Here is a 25,167-nt window from a genome sequence, read left to right as displayed (position 1 = left end):
TTACTAACGGAATACGTTACAAAATACATTTTGGGGCATGTATTCTGTAATCTGTAGTGGAATACATTTTAAAAGTAACCTTCCCAACACTGCCATCGGATGTATGTTACTTTAAGAGGTTAAGATGAAAACTACAGTAAATAATTCAAGAGAATTTGTTCACTATGGTTGTACATAATAGATTTCAAGGAAACAAGTTGTTCAGTTGGTCTGCAGTCCACTCAACTACTAACAAAAACTGGCTGTATATAACATATATAATTTAGGCATAAAATAAAAACTGCATTGTTGCAACAATCTTTTCTGTATTCTTTATTTCAACTTTTATTTCTACCTTTCTCTCCCTTTCATATTCTTTCATTTACACCAAATTCTCCATGTGGTTTCTAGACGGCTACCCACGAGATGAGATTGTGTACAAATGGAAGCGAAACTCAGTGGAGACATCTGATCAGAAATACTGGAGGCTTTACCAGTTTGACTTCATGGGGCTCAGAAACACTACGGATGTCCTCACGACTACGGCTGGTAAGTAAAGTGCTGAGAAAAGTTCAAGGAAAGGTTGAGAACTCTTCACTTCAGTGAGAGAGAACGTGCTGAACTATAGCATTTCATTCATTTTTGACAAATAATAGTAAGAAACTAAAGAAAATAGGCAATAGTGGAGGTCACAGGGCAACTGGAGTTGTCAGGGGTTCACAGTTAAGCTGAAGAACTGTTCAGCCTCTCGTGCTGCTTCACTACCTTGGCGCCTCAAGCTTCGCACACGTTAAGATTAGCACCATGCCCATAAATGTAATCATATAACTACAAGCTCAAAGCTCATAAGTATTCCCCTCGGGTGTAAGGCCAAATAGGTTTTTCCACTGACATTAATCACCAAGATTAAACATTAAAAAGGAAGTTTAATTATTCACTTCTTTCCATCTCCCTTCCCATGCTGTTAGACCTTGTATACTTTGACAATTTAATGTAAGTTTAGGAAAGAAAAAAGTACTGTTGCCCCAACAAGTTCCTATAACTACATGCACATTTGGGACAAGCTCTTAATGTATATTCATTCTTCCACATGACCCTTGGAGATAAAAACTGATACTGACTGGCTTAAAAATGAGGCATAATGAACGACGGATCTATCTCGAAGAACACTTCACACCAATTGTTAACCCCTTTTAACCTTGTTTATGAGTTGCATGTTCCCCGTGGTTTCAGCCATGTGCTCTTTTGTCTTCGGAGAGACGTGCTCAGATCTGCATAATGTGACCGGATTCAGCTTTCTAAGAGCTGAACCTTCATTCATTAATATTTGAGGAAGTAGAGTATGATTAGGAGAGTGATAACAGGGAGTGGCATCAAATTAAGGTGATAATAAGTTGTACTGCTTTATTCTTGTTTTGCAAAATGTAGAAGCATTGTCCCTTTTTGTAGTCATTTTCTTTCCAGTGCTTAAATACAGCGTATAAACTGTATAAAAAGTAAGGAAGCGTATGTTTGGCCGGTTATTTCTTTGTTGGAACAATGCTTCTTGGCAATAAATCTTATATAGTTTGATAAGCATATTTATTTCCCATTAAATTTTGCCACATTTGTAAGAAAAATACAATGCAGAGTTGAGTATGTGGGTTGTGCCCTTGAAAAACCAACCAAATTGTCTCTGTGAGTGCCAAACAGCTTATTGTGCTACTGATTCTTGTTTTGAACTTCAGGTGAAATCAGGTGTGTACCTACAAATAGCGGCATCTGTGAACATGGACCTTGCTATAGTGTTCAGTTGGTGTCTGCTGTAAACATACTACCCTTGACTGATTTGGATAATTTGATTTGTTTCTTCAGACTTCAATCACCCAATCCAGTAAATCACACCAAACAGCAGTCAATGGCAAAATAAACTGTTTGGCATTGACAGAGAAATGTCAAGGGTTTAATGTTGTATCATCTAAGGGGAAATAAACAGGCTTTCCAACAGCATAAGATTTATTGCCAAGAATCATTGTTACAACAAAGAAATATTCGACCTAACAGAAATTTCTTTGCTGGTGCTGGTTTAGTTTATTTGTTTCAGATCTATTTTTATGCTTTTTAGTGGGGAGGGCTGATGTACAATTAAAAAAAAATGAAATTTTGCTATATTATGTTCTGAAAGTGCAACCAAAGCTTTGCCTCAGCAAAGAACAAAGGTGAGAGTTCATCAAGTACAATGATATATTTAAAAAAACAAATGAAGCCAACTGGGAAGCTGATTTCATAATCAAGTCAGTCCCTACAGACTCTTAAAGATAGAGGCCCAACTTTTAACTTCTATGTATAGTTTCCCCCTTTATAACATCTGTATGGTAGTTAATTTTCTTTTAGGTCATTTTTGCTTTGACTGCTCTGATACAGGTTTTTATAGCTTCAGGGTCTGTTAGATCTCATTTCCACTAACTGGAGTAATTGAACATAACCTCGGTAATTTCCAGCCATGCAAGAAGTTTGTGATTCAGTTTTGGTTTGTGAATTCCTAGTGTTTTTTTTTTTTTCAGATTGTTACTTATCAGTAATTAGTAGATATGTGTGTCTGTGCATTGTACCCATACAATTTGTGGATGTTTCACACCTTTTGGAAAAGACTTGCTATTGTGACCTTTTCTACACTACTGCTTGATTGGCATACACGGATGGGATACATGCTTTAACAAACCTAGTTGCAAAGCAGTTGGCATGTTGCTGCCATTAAATTTAAAATGAGCTACTGTTTTTTTTCTTAAAATGATAGTTCAAACAGTTAAATAATTATTTTTTTCTTCATATAGCACCAAATCATAAAAACAGTCAGCTCTATTAATACAATGAAAACCCCAGCAATCAAACGACCTCCTGTGAGAAAGCACTCTACAACTGTGGGGAGGAAAAACTCCCTTTTAACAGGAAGAAATCAGAACCAGGCTTAGGGAGGGGACAACCACAGTCCTTCACAAAAGCCTAATAATGACTAATGATTAAATATAAAGTGGCGCAAAGAAACACAAAGATCATGGAAAACTTCACCAGCAGCCTAGGCCTACTGCAGCATAACTAAGGGAGGATTTGGGGACACCTGGTCCAACCTTAACTATAAACTTTATCAGTATGGTAAAAAATAAATAAATAAAAGTATGAATTTACCTAGATTTTGTTTGGAACTTTATTTGTTGAACTATATTAAAATTATATTAGATATTATATTAGGATAATTCTAATATAATATCTAATATAATTTTTGTCTACCAAAGTGTTACTGCCTGCAGATAGCTATACATACATAAGTGAAGCCTGGCATAGTACATCATGGCTGGACCACTGTATCTGTACAGCTGATGGACATGCAGCTTTAGCAAACATGACTATTAGGTACGAGGTAACTGTGTCAGACCATATACCTTGGGAATCCATTTATGTATATGTGTATATATATATGTATATGTATATGTATATATATATATATTTAAAAAAAACAAAACACCCAGCACGCCCCTGTGGGCGGTTTATCCTTCAAGCTCGGGTCCTCTACCAGAGGCCTGGGAGCTTGAGGGTCCTGCGCAGTATCTTAGCTGTTCCCAGGACTGCGCTCTTCTGGACAGAGATCTCTGATGTTATTCCCGGGATCTGCTGGAGCCACTCGCCTAGCTTGGGAGTCACCGCACCTAGTGCTCCGATTACCACGGGGACCACTGTTACCTTCACCCTCCACATCCTCTCGAGCTCTTCTCTGAGCCCTTGGTATTTCTCCAGCTTCTCGTGTTCCTTCTTCCTGATATTGCTGTCATTCGGAACCGCTACATCGATCACTACGGCCATCTTCTTCTGTTTGTCTACCACCACTATGTCCGGTTGGTTAGCCACCACCATTTTGTCCGTCTGTATCTGGAAGTCCCACAGGATCTTAGCTCGGTCATTCTCCACCACCCCTGGGGGCATCTCCCATTTTGACCTCGGGACTTCCAGGTTATACTCGGCACAGATGTTCCTGTACACTATGCCGGCCACTTGGTTATGGCGTTCCATGTATGCCTTGCCTGCTAGCATCTTGCACCCTGCTGTTATGTGCTGGATTGTCTCTGGGGCATCTTTACACAGCCTGCACCTGGGGTCTTGCCTGGTGTGATAGACCCCAGCCTCTATGGATCTTGTACTCAGAGCTTGTTCTTGTGCTGCCATGATTAGTGCCTCTGTGCTGTCTTTCAGTCCAGCTTTGTCCAGCCACTGGTAGGATTTCTGGATATCAGCCACCTCCTCTATCTGCCGGTGGTACATACCGTGCAGGGGCCTGTCCTTCCATGATGGTTCCTTGTCTCCCTCCTCTTTCTTGGGTTTCTGCTGCCTGAGGTATTCACTGAGCACTCGGTCAGTTGGGGCCATCTTCCCAATGTATTCTTGGATGTTCGTTGTCTCATCCTGGACTGTGGTGCTGACACTCACCAGTCCCCGGCTCCCTTCCTTCCGCTTAGCGTACAGCCTCAGGGTGCTGGACTTGGGGTGAAACCCTCCTTGCATGGTAAGGAGCTTTCTTGTCTTTATGTCAGTGGCTTCTATCTCCTCCTTTGGCCAGCCTATTACCCCAGCAGGGTACCTGATCACGGGCAGGGCGTACGTGTTGATGGCCCGGATCTTGTTCTTACCATTCAGCTGACTCCTCAGGACTTGCCTGACCCTCTGCAGGTACTTGGTGGTTGCAGCTTTTCTAGCGGCCTCTTCATGGTTCCCATTCGCCTGCGGGATCCCCAGGTACTTGTAACTGTCCTCTATGTCTGCAATGTTGCCTTCTGGTAGTTCAATCCCCTCAGTTCTGACTACCTTCCCTCTCTTTGTTACCATCCGACTACACTTCTCCAGTCCGAATGACATTCCAATGTCATTGCTGTATAGCCTGGTAGTGTGGATCAGTGAATCGATGTCTCGTTCACTCTTGGCATACAGCTTGATGTCATCCATGTACAGGAGGTGGCTGACAACTGCTCCGTTCTGTAGTCGGTATCCGTAGCCAGTCTTGTTAATGATCTCACTGAGGGGGTTCAGGCCTATGCAGAACAGCAGTGGGGACAGAGCATCTCCTTGGTAGATCCCGCACTTGATGGTGACTTGTGCTATGGGCTTGGAGTTGGCCTCTAGTGTTGTACGCCACATCCCCATTGAGTTCCTGATGAAGGCTCTTAGGGTCCCATTGATCTTGTACAATTCTAGGCATTCCAGTATCCAGCTGTGGGGCATTGAGTCATAGGCCTTCTTGTAATCAATCCAGGCAGTGCACAGGTTGGTCAGTCTGGTCTTGCAGTCTCGGCTGACTGTTCTGTCTACCAGTAGCTGGTGTTTTGCACCTCTGGTACTCTTGCCAATTCCTTTCTGTGTCCCGCTCATGTATTGACCCATGTGCCTGTTCATCTTAGCCGATATGATGCCTGACAGGAGCTTCCATGTAGTACTGAGGCAGGTTATTGGTCGGTAGTTGGAGGGGACCGGTCCCTTCTTGGGGTCCTTGGGACCGTCCGACCTTCGGTTAGCCATTCCGGGTGTCTCTCGTTAACTAGCAGCTGGTTCATTTGTGCTGCCAGACGCTCGTGGAGTGCAGTCAGCTTCTTTAGCCAGTAGGCGTGAACCATGTCGGGCCCTGGTGCTGTCCAACTCTTCATACTGGAGACCCTTTCTTGGATATCTGCCACTGTGATGGTTACTGGACCCTGTTCAGGGAGGTAACTTTGGTCTGCCCTCAGATCCACTAGCCACTGAGCATTGCCGTTATGGGTTGCGTCCTTCTCCCATATGCTCTTCCAGTATTGCTCCGTCTCCAGCCTTGGTGGTGCTGTTCTCTTATTATTATTGTTCCCTTGCCACTGAGAGTACACCTTTGCTGGTTCTGTGGAGAACAGCTGGTTTATTCTCCTGCCTTCTATCTCTCTGGTGTACCTCCTCAAGCGGCTGGCCAAGGCTGTGAGTCTTTGCTTGGCAGTTTCCAAGGCCTCAGGTATATATATATATATGCTAAGCAAGCCTATGCTAAGCAAGCCTACCGCAGACATGAGCGAGACAGATAAATATGAAGGCATGCCGGCTCGGACGTCGCCCGGATCAACAAGGTCCGTGTCAGGTGTTGAGGAACCAGGGCACCCTGACGAAAAGTGGGCTACTGGAACAAGAAGGCTTCGGTGGGCAAGAGACGAAAACAGGGCGTTGTTGGAATGCTACTACGCAAGTAACCCCGGCGGAAGGGGCTACATGAATAGGATGAGGGACCTATGGATTCTTCGATACCCAACATCCACAATGACGTCGAAACAACTAGTAGCTCAGTGTTCCAACAGTCGAAGGAAGAAGGAACACGAGAAGCTGGAGAAGTACCAAGGGCTCAGAGAAGAGCTCGAGAGGATGTGGAGGGTGAAGGTAACAGTGGTCCCCGTGGTAATCGGAGCACTAGGTGCGGTGACTCCCAAGCTAGGCGAGTGGCTCCAGCAGATCCCGGGAATAACATCGGAGATCTCTGTCCAGAAGAGCGCAGTCCTGGGAACAGCTAAGATACTGCGTAGGACCCTCAAGCTCCCAGGCCTCTGGTAGAGGACCCGAGCTTGAAGGATAAACTGCCCACAGGGGCGTGCTGGGTGGTTTTTTTTTATATATATATATATATATATAGTGTTCATCAGTCACTTTGATTTTTCATTTTGTATTGTGATCAGAAACACTATTTTTTTCTTATTTAATATATATATATATAAAAAACACCCAGCACGCCCCTGCAGGCGGTTTGTCCTTCAAGCTTGGGTCCTCTACCAGAGGCCTGGGAGCTTGATATATATATATATATATATATATATATATATATATATATATATATATATATATATATATATATATATATATAATTATAATATTTTTTTTAAAGGTTTATACCTTGTGGTTTTTTGATTGATTGATTACCCACTGTGAATACTGATGAAATCCCCTGTTTATATATAAGAAAAAAATAGTGTTTCATCTTTGTGTTTCTGATCACAATACAAAATGAAAAATCAAAGTGACTGATGAACACTCTCATTCCAACAGTGACGGCCTTATAGATTATACGTTTTCCTGGACTCCTGCTGTATCGTCAAAACACATCCAAGCTAATTTTCTGCTGAGCTGCTCAAAAGCAATGGCAAACCTACACATCTACCTCATGCTGTTCAAGAAAATTAGCCATTTTCTCATTTATTACCTCGTTTCTTTTTCCTGTTTCACTTTGCTGGAGTGCTGTCTCCACACACATGATGATTAGATCCCCAGCTAAAAATACCTATCATTAATTTACATCATGACAAACCTCGAAAGTGCTGCGTTTCGCTTCTTCTTATCCTTCTTTTCCTCTCCCTCTGTCTCCCTCTTTGTGCTTTACCCTTCATCCCTCATAAACACATGGGTATGGGGCTGTTTTAATGAGGACGGAGTGGACAGATCCCTGGCCACAGCGCCACTGGGGACACCCCGCTGCAAATCCACCATCGTTATCAATTCAGCAGTGTCCTCTTCAAAAGGCCCCGATGTGGAATCCCAAACACTTCAGCTTTTTATTTAACCATCCCACTTCAAGTTCTCCAAAAGCATTTATGATGCCCTTTTATGCAGAAAAATTTCAAAGATCTTTTTACAAAGACTTCTTCTGTTGAGAGAAAGGTGAAAATCCCAAGCCCTCACTCTCCTCACGATTCGCATTTTCCATATGATGTTCCTTCTCATAGTCATTCAATATTGGCCATTAACCCGGACATGACCACTACCAGCAGGCAAACAGACATTACAAAATTTAATTGTGCGGTCTCTGATCCTTTCCCTTCCCTTGAACAGTGATTGCCCACTCGTAGCTTAACAATCCGCTTAACAGCAGATGAGTCGATTTAGTTGAAGCAGAAGCAGTGATGTTTATTAAAGCAATAACACAAGAGCAAAACTGTAACAAATGGATTAAAGCTTAACACTCCAATTTAAGGTGCTGTTGTTAACAGGTTTACATTAGTCTGTGGGCTTACAGGTTATGCTGAAAATAGTATTTTGAAGACTGACACATTCATTTTTTAGGATTTTACTACTGTGTGAAAGCTGGACCTGGATCATATCAACTTAACAGCTCTGCTCCGGTCTTAAGTGGATTTGGGAAGGTTTACACTCTACCAAACGCAGCCTAGGAAGCTTTTCTCCAAGCACATCAATCTGGTGTGTTACATTTTCTATTATCTTTATAGTTACTTAGTACCTCTACAAACCTATGATGTCCACCTTTTATGTATGGTCTATAGTTTAGATAAGATAACCTTTATTAGTCCCACTCGTGGGAAATTTGTTTTTAAAAAATTGCTAAAACTTTAGTTACAAAAGATTGCGAGAAAATAAAGAGAAGATAAGAAAGAAGCTCAGAATGAGCAGAGCTGCTGTAACAGGCTGCCACACGCGGGGGGCGCCGGAACATTTGTCTTATCTTTTACAGATAAGGTTTGACTTATCTTTTAGATTTATCCTTTACAGGTTTCCTTGAGCTAAACAAATAATGTTTAGAGCTAACTTAGTTTGATAACTACAGTTACTAATACCTGTGAATAAAAATGATGGTTTCTACCATTAAAACCCATGTGGTTTCATTTCAGCTCTTCTTCTAAATCAGCAAATCAGACAATTAAATCAGACAATTTGCTGCACACATGTTAAAATTAAATATTATAGTTCAGTCTTGGAACTTTTCAGAGAACATTTTCATTATCGTTATGCAGCCTGAGGATCAGAGAGCCCATAGGTCAGGATAAACCTGGCTGGGGAAACCTTCAGTTCACTCATTAAGACCTACTCAAGGTCCCTTAATCCCCCCCAAAAATAATATTGCTGTGAGGTCAGAGAAGCTTATTTCTGTGTTTGAGTGAGTAAGTGATTTAGCTATGGACTTATCTCCAGGCAGTTAAAAACCAGACCAGGCCACTCATCACTAGCCAAGCGATGCTACTGACTAACCAAAACCATACGAATCACTTGGCTCTTCAAATAACTGGAGTTGGTCTCTAATTTACCATCACTGGCATGTCGCTGGTGTCGACATATATGCAGGCTTCTCCAAAAGTGAGTCCTCCGTCCTCCTGCAGGATAGCCAACAAATTAAAAAATGAGTAAGAAAAGTAACATTTAGAGGCGTTTTCTTTACAAAATGAACAAATTGCATCAGCAGAATCTCATCCCAACAATTAGTTTGTTACCAATCCTTAGGCAGTGGTTCAGCTATCGAAAAATAACTTAAAGCATCCCAAATGTTGCTTAAACTAGCATTTTACATGGCAAACACCAGAAAATAGTTCATTGTGAGCGGGTGGATAGCCCAATGAGTAGTTTCAAAGCAGCCCTTCAATAAATTATTAATAGTTTTTGCACTGTGATGGCATAGTTTACTCAAATTATATTTACAAAAGTGTAGAAAACTTTTAAAACTTAGGACAGGAAGACTCTGATACATGTTGAAAGCAGGGGCAAGCTGACTTGTGCTGAGCTCATTAATAAAACAGCTTTCCCATGAATTTTCCTTGCAGCTTCCCAAACGGAAAGTAGTATGGCATGCAGAGTCTGTAGACAACTGTAGGACAGCCCACTCAGGCTAATAATTATTCTGCAGAAGAGTATAAACAGAGGGGTTATTACTGTCCAAGCAAAATGTAAACACAGGGTTTGCTTGTTACGATACACATTTAGAGCCCAAAAGTCACCATGCTGCACCTGGTGGCCGTCTATCTGGGAAGGTACAATGCTCCAGCCTCCACATATTCATTCATATTATAGTATGCATTAATATTACATAAGGTAGATGGCATTATGGTATTTGCAACAATAACTTGTGGAGTGCAAATACGGAGAACAATTCAAGCTACAATAAACAGTTGTTTTATTTACTCCTGTTGTTCCACTTCTAATAGGCCTTTAATCTGCTTTAGTAGTACAACATATATCATCCTAGACATTAATGGGAACATTAAGTATAATGAAATAGTTTTATAAGGTGAAATGGAAGAAAAACCAAGTAGTTTTATGTTGGACTGACTGTGCTGTGATTAAGATTGTCGCTGCAGAGAAAAAGAATCAGATTCCCTTTATTACACAATCTGATTGTAAGAATCCCTTTTTAATATGACATTTTTATATTGACAGCCAGCAGGGCTTGGCAGACTCCAAAAACGAAGGTACAAGGAGTTATACTCATAAAAAACTAATTACCGTAGTTTTCGGGTCATAAGCTGCTACCTTTTCCCCACACTGTGAACACTGTGGCTTATACTGACGTGCGGTTAATGCATTTTTTTTTCCATGCGGCCAAAAACATTTTGCCTGGTAACAGTAGACCAATCAAAATGATAAGTAGTGTATATATACGGTATATATTTTTATCGGTTGTTAAGAGACGTTGTAATGTTGTTTGTGCACTGCTCCGTAAAAAACCCATAAGCAACGTAATTTGTGTGTTACCGATACGTACGTATACTTAAAGGTAGCCGTGTTACAGGCGCTGTTCGAGGAAAAAAAAGCATTTGCAGAATGTATTTTTGTATGTTACCATAACATTTATGTTACCTTACGGATTAAATTAAACGTTAAAAATCCTCACGTGTAGTATTTCTCTGTAAATATCTCATATTACAGGTGAAACGCATACGGCTTAAAATACGGTGCGGCCTGTACAAGTACAAAATTGGTTTTCTTTCTACAATTAGAGCATGCGGCTTTTAATCAGGTGCGCTCTGTAGTCTGGGATTTATGGTAGATACACTGCACATTTTGTCTCTATTATGCCAACTCTTGTCAATGTGAGCCTGAACAACTATCTGATGAGTTTCACTAAACTCTAAAAAGAAAAAAAAAATCTATAAATTGTGTAACAATTTTAGAATAATGTCCCATTAAATTAACATTAAACATTAAATTATAAAAACCATGAATATTGCATCATCTATAAAACATAATATCATGAAAAGAATCTGGGAATGTGGAGAAATCTCTGTATGCAAGGGAAAAGGCCAAATGTCTTTTTTCTTCTTTTTTTTTTAAATCTGGACTAAAGACATCCAGTTTGTCACCACCATCTCTGATTGTGGCAATGATCGAAATGTATTAGTGCTTATGGAATTGGCAGTTTGCACATCTGGAAAAGTGACATCAAGAGTCTGGGGGATGAACCTGTAGTCCAGATCATCTGGTGCAATACTACAAAGAAGATCCGGGACCATTGAGAGTCCTGTATCAGACAAAAATGGGACAACATTCCTCTCCCAAAAGTCTGCTCTAACCTTCAACGTGAAACTGAAACGGCATTATCTATATTTATTGCTTCTGCAGTCTGCACTCATACAACCTCTTAGCTTTTTAGTTTTTTTTTAATTTATTTTAAATGATTAAAGTGGGGCATTCTTATCACAGCTATCATGATTTAAAGCTAATACCTAACAAAAAATATTCTTGATTAGCCTCACTAATGAACCTTTACACTAGATTAAGCTTAATTTTTACAATGTTTCAGAACTGATTAACTGGCTTTCTACACTTTACGATCATGTTAAATGTTAAATGCAACATATCAGTGATCTGGATCACGCATGATCCATGCAGTCACAAAGTAAGCAGTATTTGGCAGTTTTAAAAAATAACTAGTCCTAACTGGAGAGCTCAATTAAAGATGGAAAGAAAACAAACCTCTTTTAAAATCTCACTGAGATCTGAACAACTTTAATAACTAAATGCTGATTAGGAACAGAGCGTCTCTAAACTCTATGACATTTGACTTGGGTCATATGTTCAGACAAAGGTGGTCGTTTCTATAGTGCCCTTTAACAATCATAATTTGCCTTCCATTTCAAAAGTGAACAGTTCAAACATATTGGGGAGCCTTATTTTTGTGCAAAAGCTTGTTTTTTTGAGACAGTTGTAGTCATCTAGTGGCCATAAAAAAGAAGACATGTTTAAGGAAAATATGTCTGTCTTTTAAACATTAGAATTACTCGGTCAGGGCTTTGTGGTTCTACCAAAGTTGCAGTTTTCATCAACATCTATCCATGAGAACATGTCTTGATTTTATCCTATTAGACATTCATGTTAATTGGAGTTTGAAATGTTCGGGCGACTCCTCCTGGAAGTCATTTGACTGGTTATTTTGAAGTTCCTGACTAAAGGAATAGGGAGCAAGCCTATTTAGTGTCACTTACGTGGCCACAGGGACTTATAAACAGCATGTATAATTATAATAAAGAATTCAGTGATTTTACTCTAAAATACAGTTTCATTTGCACCTCAATCCACAGCTACTACAAAGTATAACACTTTCCTATTTCTACTAGAATCAGCATGATGAATCAAGCCCGTGGCTAGAGGTATCAGTCAGTCTACTCAAAAATTACACACTGCCCGGCACAACCACCACACATTACTATACACATGCATACAGGTTACTTTTGATGAGTAAAGCAGGAGATGATATTTTAAAGTCTTTCAGCACGTTGGCAAAATGATTAATTTGAGGAAATTTGTCACACGTGTGTGTACGGAGCACTGAACAAATGATGGAAAGATTCTGGATGAGTGCTGTCACCTCTTCCGCTGCTGTACAAGCACTTCATATCCAGCGTCATCCACATTGTGTGCTGCCACCAGCTTGTATTAATAACTTGTCAACAGAAGTGTTTGATCCAGTCAAGTGACGATCGGTACCGCCCGCATAAAAAAGGAGGGTTCCTGCCCCTTCTTGAAATTTTCACATTGATTTTCTAAGTGTAAGCTTGAAGAAAAACGGCTCACTTGGCAGCTGAGTGGTCACATAGATGTCATTACTCTTTGACAATGACAATAGTTGAGCAGAAACTGGTGTAGGAGTAGGTATCTATTTTAACAATAAGGCTGAGTATGTGCTTGATACCTTTCCTTCTGCTTCCCCAAGAGAGCCTTTTCTGACTCCTTTGTTGCACCATGATTTTTTCCTTAACAAAGTTGACAAGTTTTATATAAACTTCTTTTAGTCTTTAAAAAGACAAATTGGACCAGACTGAAACATACCGCTGTGCCTCTTGCTACGATCTTCCTGGATGTCTTTACCTCTCTGCGCTCTTGTCTGACTAAGTGCAGCTATACTAGCATAGTTATCTATTAACTATTAGCTGACAATGACAAGTAGGGAAGGATTTTTTTAATTATTTATTTATTTATTTATTTTTACAACTGGTGCTTTAGGAAAAGTAGCAATAAAATACTGAAAACACAAAATGATTTGCATTAGGTCTCAGTCATCAAAGCTTTCATTACTGAAGTGTTAAACGAGTTATTAAAAGTTTTGTCTTTAGCAAATGTGGTTCGGGGTGATTAGCGAGATAAAACTCATGCGCAGATGATAAATGAGAGTTCTTGTTTACGTGCTAATGCTAGCTAGGTTTCCCACAAAACGCAAATGGTAACTGATCTCAAGGCACTGAGAGCAGAGCCAGCAATGGCGTTCCTCACGTGCTTGTCCCCCGTCATTCTCTCATCAAAGACCAGAGGTTTATTCACAATGTTTAAAAGACCTACATGTAGAGTGGTGAATTGTTCTTTAATGTCAGTCAGGGACACTTTGGATGGGAAGGCATGTTCACTTGAAATAGGTGAAACATATCCAAGGCTGTCAATGAGCAGAACAATTGATATCTACTTCAACTATATATTATATAAAAATTCAATTAATTTTTTTATAGTGCCAAATCACAACAGAAGTCACTTAAAGGTGCATTATATTGTAAGGTAAAGACCCTACAGCAATACATAAAAAATCCCACCAATCAAACAATCCCCTATGAGCAAGCACTTGGCAACAATGGAAAGGAGAAACTTCAACTCAACAGGAAGAAACCCCCTACAGAAGCAGGCTGCCATCTGTTGTGACACTGTGGAAGAGATCCAGATTAATAATAACTAAAGATTAAATACAGAGTGGTGCATCAATACTTAGAGAGTGTAAAGAGGGGAATGAAGAAGAAACACTCAGAGCATCATGGGAAGCCCCCAGCAGCCTAGGCCTGTTGCAACACAACTAAGAAAGGGTTCAGGTACTCTTGATCCAGCACTAACTATAAGATTTATCAAAAGGGAAAGTTTTAAGCCTAATCTTATAGGAGAGTGTCCTGTTTTCTGAATGCAAACTGGGAGCTGGTTCAACGGAACACCAGAGCTGAAGGCTTTGCCTCCCAACTCTAGTAACCAGTAGCACTGTGAGCCTGCAGTCTAAAGTAAAGAGCTCTGTTAGGATAACAAGGAACGATGAAGTCTTTAACCCTCCTGCCATCCTTTAAAAAACTCACACCCATCACCCTAGGGACCATTCTCAGCCACGCCATAAAAAGACCATATATCCATATTTTATTCCACTTTAAATTAGCCAACCTTGTAAAACTACTTCTCCCTGAAATATTCATGTAAAGTTTTAATTATATTTTCGTTGTTTTAACCCTTCAAATCCCAGTGTTATTACATGAGCGCCCTGTGTTATAAGCCCCAAAAACCAAAAAACGAAACTAAATATTTCCACAAAAAACCAGTTGAAGTAATATGTGATTGTCATTATAAGTAGGCCTTTAGATGGACCAAAGATTGGCACCAACATACATTTTGACCTGCCATTATTTTTTTTGCATTTTTTTTTGCAATTTAAAAATTAAAACTTCAAGGCCCTGAGTCTTCATTGACATCCAAGAAAAGAAGAAAAAATAAAATCATATGATGATAATTTGGGGTTGAAAAATAGCGTTTATAATGGAAGTCAATGGGCAGAAAATGGTCCCCAGGGTGATGGGTGTGGGGATTTCTGCTGCTCAGCCATTTTAGGCTGATTTAAGGAATTCACACTGGAATATTAACATTGACAGGTAAAAACTATCCTGTGGCAAGTTTGGTTATATTCCACTGAACACAGTGGAAATGGCAGCCATTTAACACATAGCAGTGGCACAAAAAGGTCCCAAGAAGGCAGGAAGGTTAAGATAACATGGGCCTGATCAGACAAGATCTTGTATGAGAGGTGAAACCTTTTAAATTTGACTTTGGATTTTCCTTTCTTTTTTTAGTCCTCATCAGAACTCTTGCTGCAGCATATTCAATCAACTGAAGGCCTTCCAGGGAACTTTTAGGACGGCTAGATCACTCTGACATGGGGTGTTTCTAAAGAACATCATTTGGATGTCTGAATTTGGGAATTTCAGACTTATAAGAGATACAGTGGGAAATAAAATTCCACAGGGTGTCTCAGCATATCAGAGGAGTGTGTCTGACTGAAAACTGAAAAATCTCTTACTGACATTCTGATGTCAGTGTCATGTAATAAGACCTGAAATAAAGGTCGTATGGATGTCTGTGTTATCTTGAATATAAGATGAACTGCAAGAGGCAACCGTATCTACATCAGACAGTGCGATGTAATTTTTAAGGTCATGACTTATGGAAACACATATTGCTGCTGAGTTTTGGATTTTTTTATTTTTCAAGCTCTGGAGTTTCCACTTGTAAATTTCTGACCCCAGAAAATGAATGCAGCATAAGTAATGTGGTGCCAGTACTGAACACTTTTCAAGGGCATTTTAGATTCCTAGCTTCAACAAATATCACTTGGACAGTAAATGGTGTATTCCAATGTCTGAGGGGTCCTCGGGGTCATATTTGGTATGCCTTAAAAGAAAAAATCACAAAATGCAAAACCTTGCCACGGCTGTGCCAATCTCTCTGCCCCTGAGCACATTCGTAATCACGTAAGCGATCCCCCCCTACTCAGTACCACCAGCATCACCGCACTCCTACTTCACTGAACACCCAGTAAAAGTGATCATTTCAGTTGAATCTAAAGCATGAATTCAGCTGTTAGAGGACAAAAGGTTGCCTTATTCAGATGTTTTATTCAAAATGACATCATCTGAATAGCTCCTATTATCAAAAGGCAGTCTTCAGAAATATTCAAAATAATACTCGGGTGATATGTAGACCTTTGTCAAAGTTTCCGAACAATGGCTTTTGTTCAGCAAGAGTTGTAGCTCAATATCTCCCCACTCCTGTCAATTATTGGCTGCTAAACAAGCATCCTACAGTAGTGGGACCATTAGAAAGGTAGCGGAGTAAATTCTGCCACTCTTCTCATTTATCTTCTTTTCACGATGACAGTGCCATTATACACTTGTTCGTGAGAGAGAAGTTTTTCCTACTATTTTCTGGGCTCCATTAAGCTTCTCTATGCTCCTCTCTTTGAGTCCTTTGCTGGATTAAATATGAAGGACAGACAGAGCGGGGTGGGAAAAAAAAGACAAGGACAGGAGAAAGCTGGAAAAAGGTGCTGAATTAATTTGTGGAGAGCAATTTTATAACCAATTAAAAAGGATTTTTTTTATGTCCTAAACGATGTCTTCAAAAATTCCAATTTTGATGAATTTCAGTGAAGTTTTACTTCACTTTGATGCACAAAAATGGTCTTAATTAAACATACTGAAGATATTTCCAGCGAGCAAAAAACGTGTTAACTCTTTACCCTCCTGCAGGTAACCTTTGTTTGTCTTTTCTGATCTAAGCAGTGTCTAACATATTTTGGCATGCTTCCAGAACAAAATGACAAAACAAAACAGATGTGCATTAAAGGTCTGTGAGGGCGATCCCTACCTGTACCCTTGGAAAAACCATTAGAACCATGGAAAAACATCAAACTACATCTTTACTGATTCATACTGAGGTGTCCAAACGGGTGTATGTGATATCCTCGTGTTGGTGTTGTACGTGCATCATCATCATAATGTTGGTCCAGGATTAACATTGCAACCGACCAATCATCGAATGTCATAGCTTTGCAATGTGGCAGGAAAAATTTAAATATGCCCTTTTTATATATAAAACTCTTTACTGGTAAGCATTTCAAGTGTCTTCTTTATTAATTTATAGCATATAATAAATGCATTGTCAAGTTAGCTTTGCTGTTAGTCAAACATAGGTTACTCATATCGGGTTGCTAGCAACAGTTTTTAGTAGCATTAACTGATCTTCATGGTTAATGATAACTGAATCCTCAGACAACATCATTGGTTAGTTGCCATGCTGATCCTTGACCAACATGATTTTGACAATGTAGAAACAACAAAAACATGGAGATATTAGATTGTGTGTCATAACTCATCATTAAGGGTATAGGGTTTTAGGCTAAAAAGGTTACGACTGACCAACCAGATTTGGCCCAGAGACAATGATAAGTGGAACGGTACCTATATAGGACTTTCAGTACAAGTCTCATTTGCCCAGTCAAACACATTATTCTGTGCCAAAGTGCTTTACCATACATTCATATTTCAATGAATAGATTAAGGACAACCTGGGGTTTAATATGTTGTCCAAAGACACTTCAACATACAGGCTGGATATATCTGTATCCTGAGCCCCAATCCCTATGTCTGTAGATATGTGGTAGGTCTTTACAGCCTTAGATGCTTTAGATCTCTTTTTCCTCTTTTTTGGGGAGGTGTTTTCATTCACTGACCCGTAGCTGTTTTTGTTAGTGCTTCACCTACATTCTGTCACATCATGCACAATTCTGCTTTTGTTTAATATCTAGTGAGTGTCACTGCTGCTCTGATGAAGTTCAGAAAAAAGTATACCGTCTAATGTTCAGATTCTTTTTCCATCCTTTGTTTTGATGACAGAGATGAAGTTAAGAGCTCAGCATGATGTAGCCTCCAGCTAGACATCAGACTTTTTTAATTACATATGAGCCAGTGTGCTGCTCGGGATCCTCAGGGATGAAGATCGGTAGTTTGTGAGTGGATATAAGTGTAACTAAAAAATAGCAGGGTCACCTTACAGTATTATAAAACTTGAAGAGGATTTTAGAACTGCAAAAATGAGCAAAGGTTTCTTTCTTTTGAGAGCAATGAAAATACTCTACAGCAATCATGCCACACAGTGCAGGCTAGCTTCCAAAGCTTCCCTTTTATTATCTTTGCAATAGTTTCCACAAGTACTTACATTGTGTGTCGGTCTCTATTGACTGGTATTATCAATTTAACCACAATTTCCACAATGTTGTTCATTTAACAGTAAGTTAAATCCCCAAAAGAATGTCATGGATTTAGTTATTGTGCAGCTTGTTTAGTCTTTTTTGCATTTCTACACTTTGGGAAGCAGTAATAAGCAGAAAGAGCAAGCTTTTAGAAGTTTCTGGTTATAATATAAATTTTCTTTGACATCACAGTAACGTTTAAAATGTAGAAGTTTTCAGCCACATTCTGAAGTTGTAGATGGATCTTTATTCTGTGGTTTCCAAAAGAATTTGTTGACATTTTCTCACAATATACATCATTTTTCTGCATAAGTATTGACACGCAAAGTTTAAATTTATTGTGTGTTATTCGATTTGACAGCATTATTACTTCATGATAGTATCTTTTCTGACTTTCTTATATTATTTGTACTTTTTTGCCAGTTGTTTCCACATTCCATTTTCCCTTCCTCAACAGGTGACTACGTGTTAATGACCGTTTACTTCGACCTCAGCAGGAGGATGGGCTACTTCACCATCCAGACCTACATCCCCTGCATCCTGACTGTGGTTCTCTCCTGGGTCTCCTTCTGGATCAAGAGTGATGCCACGCCTGCAAGGACGGCTTTAGGTAAGCTACACAATTTCTCTGCAATCTGAGTTAGGTAGCAATACCAAGGATCTATTTTTGAATGAAATACCAACTCCATTGCCACTTCATCTATGTCACTGCAGTTGTTACCTGTAAAATCTTTCAAATTACCGGAATATATTCACCTAGCATTCGTTTGGAGTCAAAACTGTTGAGTACGTGTGCATGGGCATAATATATTAGTCATTTGCAAATGAATATGTACGTGACAGTGGGAATTTAGAGGTGCATTAAACCATCATGAAAATTCATGTCCCATCAGCTTGCTTGTTTCCGTTTTGTACTTTGTTGTAGTGTTATTCTTTCTCCTTGCATGACTTGACAACTGTTTTGAATTATTTTCCTCTCTGCTGCATGCCTATCATTAGTTCATTTGCTTTCCTGTGGATGATGATGTTGTGCAAGGTGCTGCTGATTTAAGATGGAACTCGAGGTAAGTGTTTGATGAGTTCATGACCACCCCATCCAGTCATAGCTTCATAATTTTATTTAGTTAGGACTTCTATTTCCCCCCTGTGGGTGCCTCATTACAAGCTCATGCTGCGCGGACAAACAATGTTCATATTCACTGAGCTTTGATTAAATTCTCTTTGAGGTCCTGACTTTTTAAAGAGATAGCAAAAGCTGAATTTTGGGGACATAGAAATGTATTTAAACTGTCCGTGACATCTCGTACTGGCTTAAAAATAATGATTGTGGCGTCTGAATGCTGATCACAGTATAAACACCTAAAATGTTGATGTAGAGTAGGGAACAATTTGATATTAGGTGCATACTAGATGATATATGGCACACAGATAAGCATACAGAGATAACTGGTTAAAGCAGACACCAGCAACAAACAAATACATTACATGTATTATATTTTCTCACTGAAAATCCAATTAAGCGCCAGTGCCCCCGGTACCAAATTAACTGGTTAACACTTTGAAGTCCAACTCATCTTTGCAGTTGACCCTCTAACCCTAAGTTAGAATATGTCACTTAGTAAAAATTGTAATTAACTTGTTTCCCCACAAGTTCTGGCATTGGTTTTGGCATGGAATATAGTAAATAATGATTCCACTGACACACATCAAACACTTTGCCTTAATATGGCATCAGGGTTAGGAATTATTATCTATGGTGATTTAGTCCTCGGGGGTTTAGGCATAGGGTTGAGGAGCTAGGGCAGGGGTCAGCAACCTTTAACACCCAAAGAGCCACTTGGACACAGTTTCCACGCAAAAAAAAACACTGGGAGCCGCAAATACTTTTTGACATCTAAAATGAAGATAACGCTGTATATATTGTTTTTTTTACCTTTGTGCTTTGTGTGAACAACTAAAGTAAGTAAGTAAAGTTTATTTATTAAGCGCTTTTCACAGACAGGCAGTCACAAAGCGCTGTACACAAATATTAAAATAAACCATACAATCAATAGAATTATACACAATGTAAAAGATCAAATGTAAATAATGTAAAGAATATAAAATACGTAGATCAACAAAAGGCTTGTTTGAACAGAAACGTTTTTAACTGCTTTTTAAAAGAATCCACAGAGCAACTAAGGTGTGTTGCTTATGAAATCCATGAAGTGCTACAGAGAAAATTACATTTTATTTATGTAATTAACACATTTTGAACTCTTAAAGAAGTATAACAAAAGGAAAGACACCCAGCTGAACTAAAATGATCCATGTAGCAAACAAAAACTGTTGTGAGCCGCCACCCTTATATCACCTTTGGGCTTTTGGAGCCTTGGCCTGGCTTTTAAAAAGTAATTGGAAAAAATTGCACTATTCTGCTGAAAAAGGAAAAATAGATATTTACAAAATTCTGCCTAAATATGTATTTTACCTGGTTAATGTGTGTGGCGGGGCGTGGTCTGCAGTGCCGCAGCATGGGAGTCGGATGCACCTGAGCGGCACCCACAATCACGCCTCGCTGCCTTAAAGTCTGTGCTCTCTCTGCTGTTGTGTTGGTGTGTGTCGGGCTGTGAGCTGAAAAGCTACAGCCGGCTGTATGCGTACAGCAACCGTTTATGAAAAGTGGTCAATAAAGAGATGCTGAAAAGCATTTTCATCTAAACATCGTCGGGTCTGCCGTGATATGTTTACAATGAGACTTCTGGTCCCGAACCTCTGCGCACAGCGTCTGTAAATCGGGGCTTTCATCTTTATGCAAGACTGTAAACTGTCATCTGTGAGGCGTGAGCGGTGTTTGTTTGTAACATAGTTCACGGTGGAGAACAGCTGCTGACATACAGTAATGTGGATCCGAAGATCCATAATTGGCCTAACTGGGGTTGAAAGTCTCAATAAATACACGGCGTTTCGGCGGGTACACCGGCTTCCGCGAGTGTGATGCTTATTTTGAGCGATGAAAAAATAATAAGATATAATTTTATTTTTATATTTCAAAATCACAATAATCTTCCAATTTAGAACTGCAAGTTAAAAAAAAAAAGAACTAAACACAAATAAAATGCACTTCAGCTAAATACTTCTAATTTATTTTCCCAAACCACCCGGAGCCGCAAAATAAAGACTAAAGAGCCATGCGGCTCCAGAGCCGCGGGTTGCCGACCCCTGAGCTAGGGTCACATTTATCCTGTTGTATAGAATTTTTACCTATGACCTTAAAGGAAATCTTTTAACAGAAATCCAAATGCATAAGCAATACATAAATGGAATTATAAAAGGTAACATCTTCTAGTTTCTGCTACTTTATTTGTTTAGCACATAGCTTCAGTGCAACATGTCCTTAGCACTTTCCTCATTAGCCCTTAAATCTTGATGCCAATGATAATATAGTCTTTCAAAAAGGGATAATGGAAATGTCATGAGATTCAGTTTTATTTAAAAAAGAAAAAAAACGTCATTATTATAAGGTTACATGAAAGTCATCCTGGTATTCATGGGGAACAATTCACTTCCAATCTAGTTGACATCTGTTGAAAATAAAGCCTTTTGTTACGTGATTTACTTTGGTTGGTCACTCAAATTATCCCAAATTTCCCCAGGTAAGACCCCCAAATATCTAAATCATACTGTTATCTCCACTGCAGCAGCTGGCTTCAAATGCCTTGCTTTATGGCACTTTGGTGACACTTGATGGTAGCTAGACTCTAATTAACCTCTTTCACACAAATGTTCTCGCTTGACCCAAGAACTACACTTAAGATTATTTCTCCAACCTCTAGCCACCTTCACCCCAGCTGTCACTTGGGTTGAGACAATCCACGCCACTCTGAAGTTCTTTAATTCCTCTCAGTCCCTCCTGCCCTTCATCAGCCTGCCAATATTACAGAAGGTCATCTGGATGGTCTCTGTGTTAATATCTAAGTTTTACTGGAGTTTTGTCCCGCCCTATTCATTATCAAGCTCAAAGAAAACAATTCTCTGAACAATGAGGCCGCCACCAATAATATAATATCATTGCTTTGGCTTCACTGGGCCAAATGAAAGCTCTTTTCTTGTGCTGTTAATGAAAGCAGATGATGACCAGAGTATGTGTTCGGCCCAGCTTGCTTCTTGCTCGTAGGCTGATGCAAGTTGACACGATGACAGTTTAACATCAAAACAGTGTGAAGAGATCAAGAGAGACACAACAACTCGAAGGTTTATTTTGAGTTTGTTTATAGCACTAAAGGAGTTGCTCCTTCCAAAAGCAAATTCTCTTATCTTCCATAAGCCTCAGATCTATTAAACTGAGATATATTAGACAGGTTTTATTCTATACTAATTCCTCCCCCTTTTTTAACCAGCATATAAAGACTAAAGCTACTATGGTTTTTCTACTTTGCAATGACAGCTGCTTTGTAATGTGAATCACACACCTCACAGTGTATGTGTGCCAGTCTGACTCTCCACTCCTGTGTCAGCCTGCCTTTTTAAGCCTGCATAGGACATAACTAAGTCACTTAATGCTTACAGTGTGTGGGTGGCAGTGTATTACATGACCAAAGGCAGTGACAGACTTGTGATCTCCCTCTCACAACAGGTAGCGCGAAAAAGCAGGCAGCCCCAGTCCTGATAAACATCCAGTTTCGGGTCAACAACAGAAAGTCATTTAGCCTTCCTCCTCTAGTACAACGCCCCCGTTTTAGAGTCAGCCTGAGACCTGATCCCAAAGCTGAAAGGGGAGAGGAGAGATAAGCGCAGGAAAAGCTGGACACAAGGGAGGAACAGAAAAAAAGTGTAAAGCAAAGTGATGGCCTTTGGTACTTAAAGGCAGGGAGAAATGTCAGCTGGACGGAGTGGGATCAAGTCGGATTGAAGAGAAACTCGAGTCCAAGAAAAATACAGAGGATGCCACTGCCCCTGCTGACCCTCCACCCAACCGCTAAAGGGAAAGTGCCTCGACAAACCGTTAACATGTTCCAGGTGGATTTTCCAAAGAGCTCTCAGTCATACATTACTGCTTCAGCAGGATATGTGGACACCAGCGAGCTAAAAGTAAGTGAGCTGAGCTCAGGCTGATTCCCATTAGACCTCAATCTTTGTAGCGCAAATGGATCTTGACATAGATACAGGGGGTTGGTGATGGGAAATAAAACCACCCCAAGGCAGAAGCTGAGACTGTAGAGCTTTGGGGGTGTGAAGAAGAACCATGGTGCTGGAATTAATTGAATCTACTGGTAACATCCATCATCATGCTTCATAGCATTATCCAGAGAAATACAGAGTATCACTTAGTGTCACCAATTTACTTCAAGGAGATCCACAGAGAACAGAGTCTTCCCCAAACTCTACCATTTTTGCTTTTAATTGTATGTACGTAGGTTTTAAGATTTCTGCCATTAACCCATAGGGGGCAGCTCAGTGAAAATAAGTATTTAAAAGCAAAAGAAATAATAGCCCGAATTGTAAGGTACTTTTGAAGAGACGCTTCACCACCAAGTCTCAGAAAGGATTTGCAACATTTTTGTAGAACACACAAGACCCGTGTCTCCAGAGGAAACTGTGCAAAACCTAATAAATTGCCTTAAGCATCAGTTGTGACTGGAGACAACAAAACTGAGAATGAAAACAGTCTGGAGGGGATAAGAAAGAAGTGAGCTACCAGCCCTCCTGTAGCCTCCTCATCTCTGCTCGAGGCTATATTAGCTACTACAAGCATAACAGAGCTGAATCTCTGACCTGTTAGCAAGAACACTTTAACTTGGTGAAGAAACTATGTTTCTTTGTTTCTCCTGAATGCATTTTACTCATTTTTTAAGCTAACAGTATGATGGTTTTGGATGAATGCCATGCTATAAATTGCTTTACTGCTTTTTACACTGAACAAAAATATAAACGCAACACTTTTGTTTTTGCTCCCATTCCCCATGGGATGGACGTAGAGACCTAAAATTCATTCCAGATACACAATATAACCATCCCTCCCAAACAGTGGTCACAAATCAGTCCAAATGTGTGGTAGTGGGCACGTCTGCTATATTGAGATAATCCATCCCACCTCACAGGTGTGCCACATCAGGATGCTGATCTGACATCATGAGTAGTGCACAGGTGTACCTCAGACTGCCCACAACAAAAGGCCACCCTGGAATGTGCAGTTTTTTGCGCTATTGGGGGTCTGGGGACCCAGAACCGGTCAGTATCTGGTGTGACCACCATTTGCCTCATGCAGTGCAACACATCGTCGCATGGAGTCTATCAGATTGTCAATTGTGGCCTGTGGAATGTTGGTCCACTCCACTTCAATGGCTGTGCGAGGTTGTTGGATATTCGTGGGAACTGGTACACGCTGTCGTATACGCCGGTCAAGCACATCCCGAACATGCTCAATGGGTGACATGTCCGGTGAGTATGCTGGCCATGCAAGAACTGGGACATTCTCAGCTGCCATCTGCCCTGAACAATGTGAACCATGATTCATCCGTGAAGCGCACACCTCTCCAACGTGCCAGACGCCATCGAATGTGAGCATTTGCCCACACAAGTTTGTTACAGCGACGAGCTGGAGTCAGGTCAAGACCCCGATGAGGACGACGGGCATGCAGTTGAGCGTCCCTGAGACGGTTTCTGACAGTTTGTGCAGAAATTGTTTGGTTGTGCAAACCAATTGTTCCAGCAGCTGTCTGGGTGGCTGGTCTCAGACGATCTTGGAGGTGAACCTGCTGGATGTGGAGGTCCTGGGCTGGTGTGGTTACACGAGGTCTGCGGTTGTGAGGCCGGTTGGATGTGCTGCCATATTCTCTGAAACGCCTGTGGAGACGGCTTATGGTTGAGAAATGAACATTCAATGCACGGGCGACAGATCTGGTTGACATTCCTGCTGTCAGCATGCCAGTTGCACGCTCCCTCATTGCTTGTGGCATCTGTGGCATTTTGCTGTGAGACAAAACTGCACATTCCAGGGTGGCCTTTTGTTGTGGGCAGTCTGAGGTACACCTGTGCACTACTCATGATGTCAGATCAGCATCCTGATGTGGCACACCTGTGAGGTGGGATGGATTATTTCAATATAGCAGATGTGCCCACTACCACACATTTGGACTGAT

The 25,167-nt window shown here is 40.3% G+C and overlaps 1 pseudogene; it reads left to right on the top strand.

The window, feature by feature from the left end:
- LOC113016850 (gamma-aminobutyric acid receptor subunit gamma-3-like) overlaps nucleotides 1-25,167 on the top strand; it is a 187,537-nt pseudogene that overhangs the window by 142,319 nt on the left and 20,051 nt on the right.

This window comes from Astatotilapia calliptera, chromosome 23 (genome assembly GCF_900246225.1).
Source record: "Astatotilapia calliptera chromosome 23, fAstCal1.2, whole genome shotgun sequence".
NCBI classification, from domain to species: Eukaryota; Metazoa; Chordata; class Actinopteri; order Cichliformes; family Cichlidae; genus Astatotilapia; species Astatotilapia calliptera.
The sequence above is the reverse complement of the archived record's forward strand: the minus strand, read 5'-3'. Positions and strand labels throughout refer to the sequence as shown.